We start from the raw sequence: 11,783 nt of genomic DNA on the forward strand, positions 1-11,783 counted from the left end.
TATGAGCCAAAGTAGTACAATGCTATTTTCCACTGTTTCTTACCAAGAGCAGTGGCCTTCAGTTGAAGGACAAAAAATACTATTTCCAAGTTGACACCTCTTTGTAACAATTCATATGACATGGATACAAGCATGTTTGCATGTCATTAAGTTACAGAACAGAGGTCTTACTACATAGATTAACACTGATTTGAAATAGTGCTGTTATGAAATCCAGAAGGAAAGCACATAAGGATTTGGGCTATCAAATATACCCACTGTTTTTGTGGATAGCATTCACAGACTAATTATCACATTTGTTGTATCATACATTTAATTTGTAATCTTTTTTCCATTAAAATACACAGTTGGCATCCTATCTACAGAACAGTTAAACAAAAAATAGCCCCAAACAATGGCCAGTATTGTAAAATGCGGTGCTACACATTTAAAACCAGCTTAAAGACAGTAATATTTAAACTAATGTCAGAATTTTCCAGTAGTAGAGGTTCTGGTTTTATGGTTTTTTCTTTGAATTATTGAATGTTTAGGTGGACAATGGTTCATCATGTCGTTTATCTTTTCTGAAAGAAACATGCTTTGATTTCTAAAGAGAAAAAAATGAATTTATTATCACCCCATTAGCACAGAAAGCACTAGAACAGGGTATGGATTAAAAAGCTAATTAGAAAGTGTAAAAACATACATAGTACAGCTGCATATGGGCATGCATTGTTCTGTTGAACAACTATGGAATAAAAAAAAGATAATGAAACATACCATTAGATTGACAGATTTTTCCTGTAACACCATCATGTTGCTACACAGCTGTTTGTAAGCTGCCCAGCTTAGAGCTTGGAAGCTACCAAGAATTACTTTCTAATTAGCAAGACATTTCCCTGTACTTCAGTCTGACATCCTAATCCCAGCATATGTTAAGCACATACAAAGGAAATACATTGCCTGCCACAAGCATTAGGCCTGCAGAACCAGAATGCTGGACTTTTAAAACACTAGAAGAAAACCCCATCAAAACCAAATCCCAGCTCTTTTCAGACTTTAGCAAATAATTCACCATAACAGATGGCCACAAGGATGTGTGCCAGAGCATCCAGTGTCAAAAGGTGTGTCTTGAAACTGAGATTAGTAACTTTCCAGTATTAAATACATTCTAGTTTCATTCATTTCCATGACCCATCAAAAATGTGTGTTAACCGATTCCATTGTTTGTTTTTCAGGTTTATGGGAAGACCATGCTTTGCTACAAAAGAGAAAAGTTAAAAATTCTATAATGAAAAAAGCCCACTGATCAGCAATCAAATATAGTTGTTTGGTATAAATAATATTAAATGACACCACATCAGATTTTCACCTAGAAAATTGTAAATAGAAGATAAAATATTCAGAAATGTTGAGTCCCCAGATGACAGTGTGAACCCTGGTAGTGTTCAAAGACAGGTTGGATAAAGCCTTGAGCAACCTGGTCTAGTGGGAGTTGTCCCTGCACATGGCATGGAGGGGTTGGGACTAGGGGATCTTTAAGGTCCATTCCAGCCCCTTAGTATACCATGATGATTCTGTGGCAGTTAAATAACTCTGATGCATTAGAACTAGAACATCTTACTCCCTGTACTCTGTTGAATTCTCTTGACTACTTCTATTATGTGTGATTTAAATAAGTACAATTAGAATGATACAAAACTCTTATTGCATATAATTAGAACAGAACAAACTTGATATAAAAATCAGCATTCTGTGAACCACATTACATTAGATTTCACTTTGACAGATGCAAAGGCTGTGTTAAACACATCTATTTATGCAGTGCAAGTCCTTGCAAATACAAAAATAAGTCATAGTTGCTTTCTTCTGATCCCTTTCTGTGCTTGACGTTGTACAGAAGCAACAGAAAGATCACAAAACCTGTCCTGCTCAAAGATAATGGCTCAGCAGTCTTTACACTCTTTGCAATCCCGCACCAGTCAAAGTAGGACACAAAGCTGCATTACAGTAAAAATTTGGAAGTACCAAATAATAATGCATGCAATTAAAATCCTTGTTGTGCATTTCTCTAGACTGCTGATAAATCATAAGTAACATTTAAAATAAGTCTGCCCCTGCACAAACAAGCAGTCTGTTTAAGGTCAGTAGTTAGCTGTAGAGGTAGAAAAAAAGTGACAAGAACCCACAAATAAACCAAGCCCAAAACACTACACAGTGTGATTTCTTAAGTGCATTGTTTATGGATTTATAACAAATCAAACCCTTTATTAGACATGAAAAAAAAAAAAAAAGTCCATGCAGTAACATGGGCTATGCAAGATCATGGGACCAATGCTAGCCTTGCCAAAATTACTAAACTTTGTAAGATGACTAGACTGGTATTTTTTTAGCTGTCTATCTTGACAGATGCAGGACATACTGGAAGGTAAATCTTCATGGTTTTGGTGACTCTGGCAGGCAGCTGGATCTTGTTCTGTCCTGGCTATTGTTGCAGGGCCTCTTTAGGAAGGCTATGAAAGGTAGGATTTTGTCAGGAAAATCCACAAATGCCTGAGGTTTATGTCCAAAAAGGAGATAGAGGAGTCCTTCAACTTAATTCAAATAAAGGGAGAGAGTCAACTGGGGCATACACCTGCTGAGTTTTCTCTCTCGAGGTTTCAGAGGGCACAGCCACCTTTTATCCTGAACTCCTGGCCACGTGTTGCCCTCTTCCTTTCTCCATTGCTGAGGTACCAGGAAGGCACAGCCCTCCCAAACTGCCAGCCACGTATTCCCCCCTTGAACCTACTATTTTACCCCAAAGTTCGGAAGTTCAGGCTTGTGCAGACCCACTTGTTTGTTCCAGGAGCCAAGCTGTCTGGGCTCTGCAACAAACCCCTGCCCAAAGTCAGTAGAGACATTAAGACCTATTTCAAAACGTTAGCACCCATACCTTCACCCAACAAATGCTTATAAATACATTAGCTTTCCTCTCAATTTGATAACACAAAAAGAAAAAAAAAAAAACAGGTCTCTCTGGGGGAAGTTCTTTAGGATACATTTTTACTTTGTTACTTTATTAGGATTTTTGTTAATAATTAAAATGCAGACGCATAACTGGATAATTTTATGATTGGCAAAGAGCAAGTGAAGACTAAGAACAGAAGAAAAGCAAAGTCCACCTTTATTTTCTTAACAAAAGTGGTACATTTTCCTTGATTAATTCTGAGGTATTTACAGTCCCCTAAGAAAGCTATGACTAAAAACCCCCACATAGACTCAGTCCTGTATGAGGGACACATGTGGGTGACACTTCCATTGAACCAAATGCCTTATGGACATTGCAGTGGAAGAACATATATATATATATATATATTTTTTTTTTTTTTTTTTTAACCTTACAGCACATAAATTATCCCTGTTGCAATAGCAAATGGCCTTGCAGAATAATTTCTAAAGGTTTAGTTAAAAAGGATTTGAGAAAGAGCTGAAAAGCTGGTTTTCACCAGAAAGGGCTTGCTGACTTGGGCGCCACTGGGTCCTGTGCTGAAAAAGGTCATGAAGACAAGTTTCTGACTAAGAACTGTCTTACCCAGCTGCCAGCAAAGATGACGCTCCAAATTAAAAAGCTGTCAAGCTCCGAGACTGCTGCCCGGGTCCAGTCCCCTCACACCCGGCGCTCCCGCAGCGTTTTCCCTCACATCCCTCCGTGCCTCCACGGCCGGACGGGCGCTGCCTGACGGGCTCAGCGAGCCCGTGAACAGCTGCGGTAATGCCCGCAGGGTGCGAGGCAGCGGCTGAGGCCCCGGGTCGGGGCGGAGGCGCGGGGGGCACAGCGGCCCTGCCCAGCCCCGTTGTCCCGGCCGTGGTTCCTGGCGGGAAGCGCCGTCGGGCGCGCGGGGGCCGCCGCTGCTGCGCCCCTTCCCCTCAGCTCGGGCTGCGCCCGGCGGCGGCGGGCCCGGCTCGGCCCCGGGCTCCCTGTCCGGCGGCGCGGGGAGCAGGGCAGTGATACCGCTCAGTGATGCCCGGATCGCCCCTCAGCAGGGCGGCCCGAGGGCTCCGGCCGCGGACAGGGCGGTTCCGCCTCCTCCGCTCGTTTCAAGTGCCCGCGGATGGCTCGGGCGCGGCTTTCCGTGAGGCGATGGGCGCTGCAGGAACACCGCAGGTACCGCGCCCGCTCCGGTTCGCTCGGAAAGCAGCAGTTCTGGAAGCAGGGCAGCCCCGGCCGGGCAAGCAGAAAGGGGCTGCCCCCGGAGCCCTCCCCGCCCTGACGGCTCCTCGCAAAAACCCCCTTCATTCCCCTCATCCAGAGCCGTAACAGGTTGAAAGAAGAAGTGGTTGATCATAGGACCTCAGTGGCTGGGGCTTTTTGGCTTTTTAATTTTTTTTAAAATTATTTTTTTTAGCTAACCGTTAACAGGCTTCTCAGTAAATCTGAAGGACATTTTTTTAAATCACAATAGGTCTACGTATATTTATATTCCTTGAGCCTAATGGTGCTGCCTTGGTGAATTAGCTGAAATGGTGAATCCTTGCAAAGAACAGATGCTTTGGCAGATGAATATTAAGTTCCTAATAAGGAAGATAGTACTTAAAAGAGACTAAAAATGCAAAATACAGAAGATTCAGCTTTCATCATTATCTATAGCTTAAGGAGTAGGGGTGGTTTTTGATTGACAAAATCAGTGTCAAACCTTTTACTCAATTCAGCTGAGCTAAGTTTCTCTTGCTGTCTCTTTAATGATGTCCCCAAAATTCCCTAGATTTTGAAATACTAAATTGTTTTGTGCATTAAAATGGAACATCTCTTGTTTGTACTTAAACAAATATTATTTTTAGTTATTCTTTGTCCCTTCTCTACTTTGAAGTTTAAAACAAAATATTAGGTCCTTATTGCATTTAGTAAACTCGACTAACTTTTCTTTCTTTATAGCTAAGACACACATCTACCAGGTTTGTTCTGTTCATCAAATGAAAGAACTGTCTGAAGCTTTGTACAATTTTACAAATGTCTGGAAAACTCTTGGAAGTTCTATTTTGACTATTGTGTGATGTTGCCAGGTTTATTTGTGTGTGAATGAAAAGAGAAAGGAAACAGAAAGGAATCTGTCCAGAACTAATTTGGTGGTAAACATCATGCTTTGGAGAGGTAATTCCATTCTTTTTTTTTTATAGGAGACTCTGTTCCAAAAAAAAATCTTGGCTACAAAATGTATAAACTCTGAGGCACTGCCATTGCCATTCCAAATATGGCAATTTTTTGCCATAAACTTTTTTCATCATTTTTACAGAAGAAGTTTTTGGATTGTAAGGGAATCAGGGATGAGGGGAAGAAGCTTAGAGCATGAACAGAGTTTTGCTACTGGCTTAGTATGGTATCAAGCTTATTAAGCATTTATTTTTCTAATTGACAGTTAGTTATTTGTACATTTTTTTCTTATCTATTTCATGTGTGCATTTAGTTTTATTCTGCAGTGCAGCTAGGATGTGGCACAAATGGGCCAAGATGAAGCACACTCAGTTGATTTCAGTATGATAAAGAAAACATAAAACTATTAGTAGTATGCAATTCATAAGCTGAATAAATAATACTTTTATTATCAAGCTAATTGTTAGCTCTGGGTTAATTTGTCTGTTGAATGTCTCCTAAATTAAAGCTGTGTCTGTCTACTGTTTCATGGATTACAGCAGAAGTGGTAAGGGAAAACAATACCCTCAGAACATTCTAGTGTCCTGAGACAGCTTCATGTAGCAAATTGGTTTTTGTCTGATTCCACAATCAGAATTCTAATGGATGTTTTCTTGTGAAATGCTTTTACTGTTTTGTATAACCCTTGGTTTTAATTACCATTTAGGTTGATGACTTAGGGTTAAGTTGTTAGTGTCTTCTGTCATCCTATTCATAACCCTTCTTATAGTAAGCCTTTACATTGTATGAGTGTTGTCATTTCCAGTAACAGACTGTTAAAATGTCAAAATACAAGGTAGAGAAATGGTCAGGACTTGCAGCTCTCTGAAGACATTACATTTTCTGCATTCAAAAACTACCATGTCCCCACCCATAGGCACTGCCTTCCCTTGTGGAAGGCACTGAAGTAACTGGCTCCTAATGCTTTGTTACTGTCTAGAAGCTGTAATCAGGGTACCTGAGCCAGAGGCCTCTGCTGACTGTCAGGGCAGTGTGTTCTGGAAGCATTTCAGCTGAGCAAAGGGAGCTGGTCTGAGCACACAGAACTTGGTCTTAGTTACAACGAGTTTGAACTTCCATATACCCATTTGATAAAACCAGTTAAAATTCCATTACTCTGACTAAGCTTTTGAATTTTATCTCAGTGTTAATCCCAAACTGCTCATCTCTCAGTTATGAGTACTTAGAATTGGAAATGTAGCTACTTTTTTTAGCTAAATGTCTTCAGAACTGGCTCAAATGCAGGTTTCCCTGCTGTTTAGCTGTTTCTTTATGGATTTCTTGTACAAATCTTAGTGAAACACATTAAGTGAACAAAGGGAAAGGAAAAGAATTTGTAGAGTTCATTTTGTGGTTTTTTAAAATTTGATTTTCTTTTTTCTTTCCTTTTTTCGGGGGGAGAGGAGGAAGAGGTGTTTTGTGGGAAGCAGGCTATAGGAAGGAAATATTTGTATTCCTTATTCATGGAAGTTATTAAGGGGTACTGTGATAAATAGATGATTTGGTACTATAAAAAGAATGAGTGAGTAATTTTCTGCTGAGATAGTTACATTAATTAGAGACTGGCTTAATAAGCCTCCAGTTCAGTGATACACGCTGTAAATGCTTTGTATTCTCTAGTCTTCCCTAACCAATGGAACTCTTTTTCAACAGCTTCAGTATTTTAAATATCTTAATTGAGTTCAAGAAAATTGTCACTTTTCAGCTCAGAAAAACTGAATGACTCTTGTGGGGCCTTCAGATGATAACAAAAACATTGTCCTATGATCTCCTTCATGAACAGAAGATCCTTTGGCATAATTTTCCATCTCTGTTTTCTACCAAGTAAATACTGATGAGCCAGTCGAATTCCAAGAGTTTCAAAGCCTTTAGTTGGTAAGCATGATGTGAAAAGAAATGCAGAGAGATGTTTCGGTCCAGTCTGCTCCTTGATGGGTCTGCAGCATGTTTTAGAAGGCCAAGAAAGGTAATTAATTTTATTAATTTTGGAGGAATAATCACAATTCAGGATAGACTAATGTACTTCTCAGAAAAGCATTTTCCTGGCGGCTTTTCCATTTTTTTTGAACCATGAGAAGAAGGAGAGTTGTAGAGATGCATACTGTACTGAAGGTAGGCTTCATGTTCTCGGGCCTATGTTCTTCCTCTTTTTTTTTTTTTTTTTTCTATTGGGCTCTTGTTTGAGAATGCATTTATGAAAGTCTTTCTGATCATTTGGAATGTATATGACAGAAAAAGAAAAGAGTATGGACCAACCATCCAGGCATGTCATCCACATATCAAAATATATTGCTGATTTTAAAATTATTTTTAAATTTCTTTTTCTTGCATATGTGTATATGACATATTCTGCAGTTAAACCACTTAAACCAGTCTTGGGTTCAAGCTGTGCCTGCTGTACTTCCTGATCACTGTACTGACCTTGTAATGTAGGCAAGGGTCGTTGCTGTCATACTCCATTTCATTATCACAGCAATTAATTCTTTAACAAGACTCTCTTCCTCCCTTTGTGCAATATTCTGATTTGACAAAACTAAAATTAAAAAATCTTTTAATATAGCCATTCTTCTGGGATAAAAGAAAACAGACCTGATTTTGTAAACTAGAAAATGAATGAAAATAGGAGGCAATGTAATGATTTTGTTGTTGAAATGTCATTAATGTTCATATAATTAATTATGCATTTTAAATATATGCTATTCATTTGGATGTAAGAACTATAGGGAAATGGTGATCTCAAAGAACTGTATTGACATATATATTTTACATAATCCTACTTTTTCTCCACAACACTTTCTTGCCTTTTTTTCTTTCTACCTTCTTCACAAGGTGATAGAGAAGTCAGTAGCTGAAGTAACCTGTTGCATATGCACTGACTGACGGTTTCCTGGTATCCTTGTGGTATGTAAAGATAAAATGCTTTTGTTAAAAGATGTTACTTTTAGATCATAAAAAGAACTAAAAATAACTTTACTGGTAAGTAAATCTTTCTTGAAAAAAATCTGTTGCATTAGTTGTCATAACTCAGGGATTTTTGAAAAATTTAGAATAAATACAGTTTGACTTTGTAATGAGGGACTCGCAAAGCCTTTACTTTCCTATGGCTGAAAAAAATGAAAAGTTTATCTGTATAAAGTGTGGGTTCATAATGAAAATGGAAATTGTATAAAGCAGGGACTGATGATGCAAGTTTATACAACTCAGACATGGTATTGCAATATGGATACTCATCCATGTTTTAAGTGTTGGATTTCGGACAAGTATCTTCCTGAAGAGACTGAGCCCCATAAGAGTGGAAGTAATCATATTTGTCTGAGCTTCCTTTAGGAAGTAGTTCGGCAAAAAATATGCAGATAGCCAAGATAAGATTACAAGGGCTATAATCCTAATTTTTGGTCATCTTTTTTGTCAAGGCATGCACATACTTTGTATTATACTCAGAAGTATTTTAGATGTGCTCTTTTTCTCAAGAGTTTGAAAAATAAAAATTAGTTGTAGAAAACCATTTAATATTATTTCAATCACTGCTGAATCTGTGCTCCATTACTGGGGGCAGGATGATTTGTATGAAATTTTCAGCACCAGTGTATTTTTTAATTAGATTGTTCTTCATGTTGTCTCTATTGATACCTGTTTAACTTTACTGACATATGTTTTTAAGAAGTCTCTGTTGTGATTTCCAGCTTCTAATACCAGTTGCCTTTGAGCAAAGCTGACTTTTCTGATGATCTAAGGCTTGGGTTAAGGTGTACAGAAACAAGAGAAACATGCAAACCAATCTTATCTTTTCAACTGAGCAAAATCTGACCTGACCACCCCACCCCACCCCTGCATTTTTCAAAGCTTTTTATTCCTCAGGGCTTTCTATTAGTTTTACTCTCTTGGCAACCATACCATAATCTAGTCCACAAATGAATATGCTGAACTGTTGCAAACCCCTGTCTGATGCCCTCTAGCAGACAAATGTTCTCTGCGCATTTGTCTGGAGAACCTCACCCCCAGCACTCACCCCTCTCACACAGTGCCCACAGCACAGCTTTGTATAGAGCTCACAGACGCTCCTATGCCCTGGCCTGTGGTTCCCAAGCCTGTTGGCATTGATTCCAAACAGCTGCGGCTCTTCTGGAGCAAAGGTTAACTCTTCTTGCCAGCAGCAGCATTGACAGGATGCCTGGCCCTTTGCTGTTGAACAGGAAAGCTTTCTAAGTCCTTCTGTGAATTCTGGTTTTATAACAAAGTTAAGAACATAGAGAATACAAAACATGCATCTTGCATGTTACTCCAGTAGAAGTTCTTTCAACTGTACTTTTTTAATCATTATTTATTTTGGGGCAGGATGATCCACAATTGAAAACAAATGCACAACTGTGATGTTTGTATCATAGTACTTTTGGATTTTAGCATCAACAGGTCCTTCAAATTCATTAAAAGGATTTCTGAATGTCTACAAAGACAATCACAATTGGAAAATTGATCAATGAAGGATCTTTGAAACTTTTTATCTTTACTTTCTGTGCTTTTAAATTATAATAAGCGTAAAGTAAAAAACAAACAGCTAGTGTGTCCTGCTACTGCAGGAATAGCAATGAAATGGAAAAACTACATTTTTTAAATTTATCAGATTGGACTTGCTCTCTGTTGGTACAGAGGTTTATCACAAAATTCAGATGAAGTCAATGTTGATTATAATTGTTCACCTGTGAGAGCTTTCAAAGTAAGATAAGGATTTTATTTCTTCCTCCTAATGCATTCCATGCAGTAGTTGATGGCAGCAGAGATGTGGATACATCTCCCAGACAGACTTACTGAGAAGGCATTTTTTCTTTCAGTTACTTTTTAGGGTGCTCTGACAAACTTTGTTCCAATCCAGGTAACAGGCAGCGCATGGTGTACAATTTAGATGTCTTTGTTAAAGCTATCATGCTGAATTCCTGGTTACTCTTTGTTCCAGAGCTTGGGTTGCACCAAAACACATTAACAGTTATTCCAAACTCCTTTAAGGTTGGGAAAATATCACGTTATGCACATATGACTGATAAAACATTTTCATATATGAGTCACTGTATAGCTGTGCTTAAAGGTAGTTGGAATCTGATTTTTCATATTATATAGGTATTAACAGACATAAGAATAATGCACTAATTATTCTGGGAATTTTGAGGTTTTTCAATTGCCAAAAGTTGAAAATAAAACCATGTTTTAGAAGTGGCTTAAAAAATTCTGTTCAAAAGGAAAATTAAAGTACAAAGGAGATTGAAAATTGAAAGTTACGCTCACGCTCTATCTGAAAGTACACATACATACAGTAGTGTAACCAAAGCTGTAGGTTCAATTTGGCAAAAAAGAAGGCACAGAAATATGCCTGAAGTTCCTATATTCATGAAGGAAGTGGATAAAAGAAATGTGGAACTGTTCCTTGACAAATCTCACAGTACTAAAACTAGATGGCATTCAATTAAGGTAGTTGGAGGTGAATTTAAAAGAGACAAGTGAATTGCTGCTTTATGCAAGTAGGCATTGAACTCTTGGAATTTACTGGAGATTGTGTAGTCAGGTAGTACAAGTGGGTTCAAAAAGGAATTGTTGTCATAACCAAAGTAATTACTTAGTAAGAACAAAAGTAGGCAAGTGTATGTTTCTAACATTCCTAACCCTACACTTGTAGGTGCTCTGGGAGTGTGCTGGGAGAAACTAGCTGGATGTGTGTTCTCCCTACACAGCACTTCCTTTTGTTACTCAAAGAGCTGTGCTATGTGGATCCTTTGTCTGACTTAGCAGTATTTGCATATAAACCCCTCACTTTTTCTCACCAAAATATTTTTTACTCATGCTTGCTGACAATCTCCCAGGAGCTTAAAACTGATACAAAATATAAAGTAATTTCTAAATTACTTGCCATTTTTGGGGGGTGTGAATTAATTTTTGCTTTTTATAGTCATTTGGAACATCAACATGCATTTCTTGCCAGTGTATACTAATGAAAATGTCAGATACTTACCATAAAATAAAACTATCTCATGGCTATTGCTTTGACTGCCTTTGAGTGCTTGCCAGAGATTAGACTGTGGATATAATTTTGTTTTAATAACTTTATGTTGGGTAGCCCTGCACTCTAGTTTACCCAGATTTGTGCCAGAACAAATCAAATATGAAATATCTTTCTTATTTATTTTGGAATTCTAAATGTAATATAGGTTATGGATATTTTAAGAGAGTATGTTCTGTATGCTGTCATCAACTACAATCTATTCTTCCTTCTGTTCAATGTATCAGCACTTGTTCCTCGGTGACAAGCATGTTTTTTCTGGAAGATGTTACTCCTTACATCCCACTTAGAGGAATACAAAAAAAAGAGATCAAAAGCACAATCTTTTCTTGTTTAATATTATTTGAGCCATTTTTCAGATGATCTTAATTTTCGATAAATCAATAGTGCCTGGCAAGATAGTTGCTATGTTACCCACAGCCAATGCTTGCTTGGTTTATACTGATAGAAACAGCAGAATGCCAATATATTCATACAGGAGTCTGTAAGTCTCAATATTCACTTATTTGGGCTAGAAACTGTTGAAGTTCTGTCATTTTTGAATGTTCAGGCACAGCACAGCTTTCTATCTGTGGATATATACCTGTG

The sequence above is a fragment of the Vidua macroura genome, chromosome 1 (genome assembly GCF_024509145.1).
Source record: "Vidua macroura isolate BioBank_ID:100142 chromosome 1, ASM2450914v1, whole genome shotgun sequence".
Classification (NCBI taxonomy): Eukaryota; Metazoa; Chordata; class Aves; order Passeriformes; family Viduidae; genus Vidua; species Vidua macroura.